We start from the raw sequence: 7,589 nt of genomic DNA on the forward strand, positions 1-7,589 counted from the left end.
TGATATTATAAACCCAATGGAATAATAAACCAAAGGGATTAATACTAAAACCGAAGGAATTATGTGTTGAAAATAGCAACAAGAAATGCTAAAAATAGAAGTGCTAAAAATAGCATTCCTATAAATAGCATTTTGGGATACATTCCAATTTTAGTTAGTCCCTGAACTAAAATTGAGAATTAAAATTTGAATTTGATCTTAGAAGTTGTGTGAAAAATAATTAATTAATTCATCTTGAGTTAATTAATTGGAGAAAATCAAACATGAAGTTTATGTGAAGACATGCAACCATTATCCCTTTCATTGAGGAAGTTATCCCTTAATTAAGGAGATCAGGATGAGTTGTACTTTGAGTTGTAATTAGTTAGCTCATTTAATTGATTTAAGTTCAGTTAGATTCATTCCAACAATTTGTGGAACTGATTGTGAGTTCAGTTAGTTAATGCATGCATGCATGTAACTAGTGTACTTAAGATAACTGAATATTCTCTCATATATAACTTATGCATGTCAATTCAGTCAGAGACCCAGTTGAGATCAGAGGATGGGACAGTGTACTATCAGTTACAAGAATATTCCATTGAGGATATCTCTTGCATGTCAAAGGAATTCATTCCTTGAGGATTGCACAATTATTTCTGAGTTTGGTGAGTTGCGTGAGAGGTGAATTCACACAGGTGGCAGCCAGAGGACCCAAGAGAAACTGCGCAAGGAAATAGGAGGCTTGAAGGACTCGAGGAAGGCATATGTTGTGTCTATTCAATCTATGCACAGATTGTACTGAGAGATGGATAGCTTGTGAGCTAAAGCTTTATGTAATCCAAAGATATCTCCACTTGTATGATAATAGAGATAGTGGGGTTTTTAGCTAACGCTTTCCCCAGAGTATTATTTTGTGTTCATGTGTGATTGATTTCTCATTCTCTGTTATATGTGTTCTATTTGATCTTGCTCAAAATCTATTAAGCTTCCGCAAGTTTGTTTGTAGAAGTAGATCAAGTATTTTGCTTTAGTATATTGCATTATCAAGTGATCTATGATGAGAAATTCTACATTATGAACATAATAGAGCAATATTAAACACAAGGGACTAATATTATAAACCCAAACTATATAAACCCTAATATAAATATTATAAACACTAAAATAAACATGGTCGACCATGATTGATTTTATAAAATATGGTTCACCATGGTTTTCCATCATTGACCATGTTTGACCATGGTTAATCATGATTGACCATGGTTGACCATGATTAATATTATAAATCCAAAGTAATAATGAACCCAAGCGATAAATACTAAAAACTCAAGGGAATAATATAAACCCTAAGATATATATTTTAAACCCTTAAATAAACATGGTTAACCATGGTTGACCATTGTTGATTTTCATATTAAGACAACCTTTATCACAATGCGATGTTGGACCATGCATGACCATGGTTAAACCCTTAGATTAATAAACCCTTGTATATATCACAATGCAGCATTAGACCATGCTTGACCATGCTTGACAACTAATTATTTTCGTATCAAGACAATATTTTTCAGAAAGTGACATTGGACCATGGTTGATTCTCATATTGAGGCAATATTTGTCAGAATGCGATGTTGGGCCATGGTTGACCATGATTGATTTTACAAAACATGGTTTCCCATGGTTGACCATGATTGACCATGGTTGATATTATAAACCGAGGCGAATAACAAACCCAAGGGATTAATACTAAAAACCCAAGGGATTACAAACCCAAAAGAATAATATTAAACTCAAGGGAATAATGTTAAACTCTAGGAATATGAACCGTTATATTAATAAACCAAAAGGGTTCATATTTTAAATATAAGGGAATCCAAGGGAATAATATCAAACCCTAGAAATATGAACCTTTAGATTAATAAACTCAAGGGATCGATACTGTAAGACCAAGGGAATTATAAATCCAAGGGATTATGAATCCAATGGAGAAATATTAAACGTGAGGCATTAATATTATAAAACCTAAGATAAATATTATAAACCCCAAAATAAACATGGTTCACCATGGTTGATTTTCGTATTGAGACAATCATTGTCACAATGCGACGTTGTACCATGGTTAACCATGCTTGATCATGAATGATTTTCATATCGAGACAAGATTTTTCACAATGCAATGCTAGACCATGGTTGAACATGGTTCATTTTCATATTGAAACAATATTTATCACAATGTGACATTGGACCATTGTTGACCATGACTGACCATGGGTGAAAAAATAATCTGAGGGTTTATAATATTAACCTTAGGGTTCAAAATTAATCTAAGGGCTCATACCGGCAGAGTTTATTGTTATTCGTAGGATTTATAATATTAATCCTAGGGTTCAATCCCTTGGGCTTTCAATATTAATCCCTTGGGTTTTCAATAATAATCCCTTGGGTGTAATATTAATCTTCTGGGTTTGATTTTTATGATAGGGTCTATTTCTAGTGATATAACAATCACTTTTGTTTATTGCTAGCAATTGATTGTTGAAAATAAGAATTAGTTATGTTTTTATTTTTATTTTAAGCATATATTTTAATTAAATAATAGAATTATATATATATATATATATACACACACACACACATGCTTGTGTATATTTTTGTTTTATTTTATTTATTTTCCATTATTTATTTTTATTTATTATATGGTCCTTGTTTGAAGTTTGATTTTGATGATTCTCGTTAGTATTTTATTTTTTATTTTTATTTTATTTTATTTTATTTTTCTCATTTTTTCTTAGTGATAGAAGTTTTTAATAAATTAATTTAAGTATTATTTTCAAAAACTAGTCATTTAATATAGCCTTTACTTATTAATATTTGTTTTTAATAAATTAATATCATAATTTAAATATTATTTTTCAAAAACTAGCAGTTTAATATAGTCGTTACTTAATAATATTTGTTTTTAAAATATTAATAAATTAATATTATAATTTAAATATTATTTTTAATAAATTATGGTCTCTACATGGCACTCTATTTAAGCCTTTGTCATGGTTTGCCTCTTCATCTAGTCATGATGATAAACCACAATTGTTGGTTCAAAACGCGTCAACCAAAAATTTCTCTTATATGATTTCTACCAAAAAAACGTTTTCTTAAGATTAATTAAATTAATTAAAGTGGTCTTATTTAAAATTAAATTTCAAGAATTAAATTTATAAAATTTTAAAATTAAACATAAAATTAATATAATTTAAAATAAAAAAAAAATATAAGAAATGTATTTTCTAACAATTATAACTAAATATATTAAATAATATATTTTTCGGAAAAAAATTCATTCATAAATTAGATTAAAAAAATGTTATTATTGAATATATTAAGGTAAACTTTATAACAAGAAGTAAAAAAATGTATAATGCATTCATATAAATTAAATGCCTAGTAAATATGGATAAGTATCAATCCATGATAAAAATCAAAACAATCTCACATTGCTAAAATTTAATAATAATAATAATAATTAAAATTTAAAAATAAATCATAAAAAACACTACATTATTACTTTATTAATGTAAAAAAGATGAATATATAGGTTAAATACACATACATTTTAAAATATGAAAAAAGAAGAACTTATTGTGGAAATTCACTCTAGTTTACTATGGAGGTTCTTAATTTATAAATAAACTTATTACAATATCATCAACCAATATCATAGCTTATGAATATATCACATATTCAAAACCTAAAAATCATTTCATATGATCATTGTTCATAAAACATTTTTTAATTAATCAATTTAATTAAAAAATAAATACATAACTATGTTGAAGATAAATATATTTCAACCTTTACATAGAAGTTAAATTCCTACCATCCACTTAATAATAATTATTGAATTGATAAATAAATACTCTTATGCCCTAATTAACTTATAAAAAACAAAATTAACATAAATTTATTTAATTTTCAAAATTCTAAATATATATATCTTTATTTTTTTAATAATAATAATAATGAAAATTTAATTTACACCTAAAATAATAATATATAAATTTGGCTTTCAATATAAAAAGAAGTGCATTTTTAAGATAATAAAATTACATTTCCATTATTCATATAAAATAGGAATATTTAAAAAATGATTATTGAATTATATCTCGATATTTTCCGGAATTGGTATATGCTCTTGACGATTAACCCAAACCATGGTTTTACTTTCTTATTGGTCAAAGAAAATAAACCATTGTGAGTACATTTAACGGGAATTTTCATGTATCTCTCATATTTATATTTTGTGCATTGTACATTTAATGGGAGTGGAACAAATTCAACTCTAAATATGAAAATATACAATAATTAATAAAATAAACAGCATAAACTGAAACATTCAATTTATAAAATGAAAAGGTTCGATTGCACATTCTAAACAGGTAACAAAGTCAACTTTAAATGCTAACATCTTCAATTTACATAATTAAGGCATTCAACCTCTGTGCGAGTTTCATTTTTATTAAATTGATCCATTTATGATTAAAAAGGAGTTAGATTGGTATTTACAGTTTGATCAACTTTTTATATGACATTTATATGACATTGATGTTTGTTTTTTAGAACTATTTGTGGACGCGTTTCCAAACAATTAGTGTGGTTCATATTCACTACAATTTGAAACACACTAGTTGACTAATATGGTTCATAGTCAGTACAAGTTGAAACACATTAGTTGATTCTAAACGCGTAGACAAATGATTTTCCATGTAATTTACTCTGAAAAATCTCTCACAAACTTAATATAAATCACAGAAACCTGAACTCTATAAATGACATTGATGTACTAATAAATTATTGGATGAGGACACAAATTTTATTGCCTTTTGAAAGGATTGGTACGATTAAATGCGTGAGATTTTTTTGCTCTCGAGAAAAAGGACAGATGGATAATGTTGATGTGATGGAGTGGGGAGAAACAAAGATGACCATCCTCATCTGGGTCTTCCATCTGGTTACGATGCTTTATTATTTATACACAAACATTCATTAGGGTTCTCAAACATAACGATGAGAATGGACGGGGGGTGCTTAAAGAGTTGTGCGGGTTTGGGTTTAACAGAATGATGAGAATGAATGGGCTGGCGCTTTAAAGAGATATGCAGGTTGAGGAAATGTTGTTGAACGACGTTGATTTTATGATTTTGATTCCTCCCCACCTTAATAATATTTCCAGCATATTTTGATTCCTCCCCACCTTAATAAATTTTATTTTAGTGAGATAAGAATATAGAACGGGACTGGAATACTATCAAGGCAAATAAAGCCTGGAGTATGGACCCAATAACCATAAATATTCATCAATTTCTTCTACATATTTCGGTATTCATTTTTAAATCTTGTTCCTCGCTACTAACAGGTTAACTAATGAGTTTTTAGATATTTGTAAGATACTAACAAATAACTCAAACACTAGAAGCTTATTTAATTTTCCCAAATAATATAAATTGGCATGTTACCATTAATAAGAAATATAGCCTGCACTTCAGAACAGGATGCCTTTGAAACAATGAAACGTTACAAAGAATCAATTGCTTTCAAATTTCTGTATAAAAGAGAGTACCATTTTTTGGGTTGTGCAAGCAATTGGAATGTTCACAGACTACTTCATTCGGATATTGTGTTCGCATGCTAAGACCATTTTTCTATGTTCAAATTGATATCCTCCTATTCCACTTAATCCTTTCATGTGTAGAGTTAAAAGGAGAAGGAAGATCTTTAAGTGGAGACAATGTGGCGACACACTTGGTCTGCAAAACGAGATTCAAATGTCGTTATAAACACGTTCACAGGGTTTTATTTGGAACTCTTTTAGTCTATTTGTTTTTATTAATAATGAGATAAGGATTTATGCTAATAACTGGAGTGGTTGATAATACCTCTGGAACACTATATTTTTTATCTACTGTCTCACAATATCCACGTAACTCTGTGTTGCAATGCAGGTGGTGGACATCCTTTACGTAATCAATCATGTGAATCAGACAATAACCAGTTAAATATTTGAGACTTTGGTCCTGCACATGTCACAAGTATAATAATGATGAGGTATGAGAGAATTTATGATAGGTTTTCTTTTTAAAAATAAATTGATCTTGTAATTCAATGTTAAATGCAAGAAATCTGCTTATATTTGGTATGTTGTTACAAGAATTGCACAAAGGTTGGTAGAATCTGAATGTTCTTTGGATTGTATTAAGATCAATAGAATTTGACTATTCCTTTGACAAATTTTATTCAGTCAATTTACTACACACAACTCTAAATGCGATGTAAACCTGTAACCTAATGCCACACCAATTAATTACATTGTAATAAGATAACAAAAATGGAAAACAAATCATACCCATAGGTGCTTATCCTTTTTATTAAGAATTAAAAAGGCATAGTAGATTCTTGAAACAACAATCAAGGAAACATTGTAACGAAGGGATCTGTAATCTAATAATGTCAAGGCATCCAATATTCCACCTGCCCAAGAAAAAGGCCTTATCAGTGAGTAGAGGAATGTGAAAAAGGTTTAACAATATCAGACTGAGGATTTGTTCTCAGATTTAATAGCAAAAACCAAAAGCCAATCGGGTGGAATAGATCAAACTTATCCTACATTTTGGCTCAGCGATTGAAAAGTCGTCCCTGCAACATCTTCCTTACATCTCTTTTTTGTGATTCTCCTCCTGTTTCGATTGCATGTCCTTAACTATGGCTTCCACAATGGTTTCATATACGAAATGTTGCATGAAGAAGAATTTTGATGAATAACAAATGTCATGGGATTGGAGGGAAGTTGTCCATGGTCTCGTGAAAAGTCATGGAGAAGGAAAATGGTCTCAGGTTTCACGACCCTCACGTAAAAATTGTTACCCTGTAACCTTCCGTTTTCCTTCGTCGCTAATGATCTGTGGTTTCAGATCAGCGCATTAAAAATCCATTCCAGTCGAACAATAGAGACTACCATGGTTTCTAGAAGGACAAGATGATCCTTTCTAGTATCTCTCGGCATGACCCTTAATCTCCAAGAAAGGTATTCCCAATTTATGTTATTTATTGTATTTCTTACGCTCTAGTATGGTTTTCTACTCTCAAACATTGGTTCTATGACACTCAGGGAAACCATCAGGTTTTCCACGTGAGAGAAGATGGTCTCTCCCGTGTTGGAAAATCAAGATATTTGCAGATTAAAATCGATTTTTTTTTATGATAATTACTTGTGTTATTTGTTGGAATTATATTATTTAGTTTTACATTTTCATTAAGTCATTACTAAAACAAGAAGATCACAAAGACACAAAGAACATAAGATATAGGCTTCAAGCCAGGGAAAAACCCCACATATGGAGAAAAACCAAACAATCCTCTTCTTATAGAATCAAATCAAAATAAGACCTCCAAGATCTAAATACCTAGATTGCCTCTAAACACCAAATAAGCCCTTCCAAAACTTTTGGCAATAAAGTTAACATTCACCAATTCAAAGATGCCCTTCCAAAACTTTTGACAATAAAGTTAACATTCACCAATTCAAAGATGTTCAATCTTTGCCAAGTCAAGATTTC

The sequence above is a fragment of the Pinus tabuliformis genome, chromosome 5_1, assembly GCF_031772625.1.
Source record: "Pinus tabuliformis cultivar Carrire ecotype Pingquan chromosome 5_1, CPIR1, whole genome shotgun sequence".
Lineage (NCBI taxonomy): Eukaryota > Viridiplantae > Streptophyta > Pinopsida > Pinales > Pinaceae > Pinus > Pinus tabuliformis.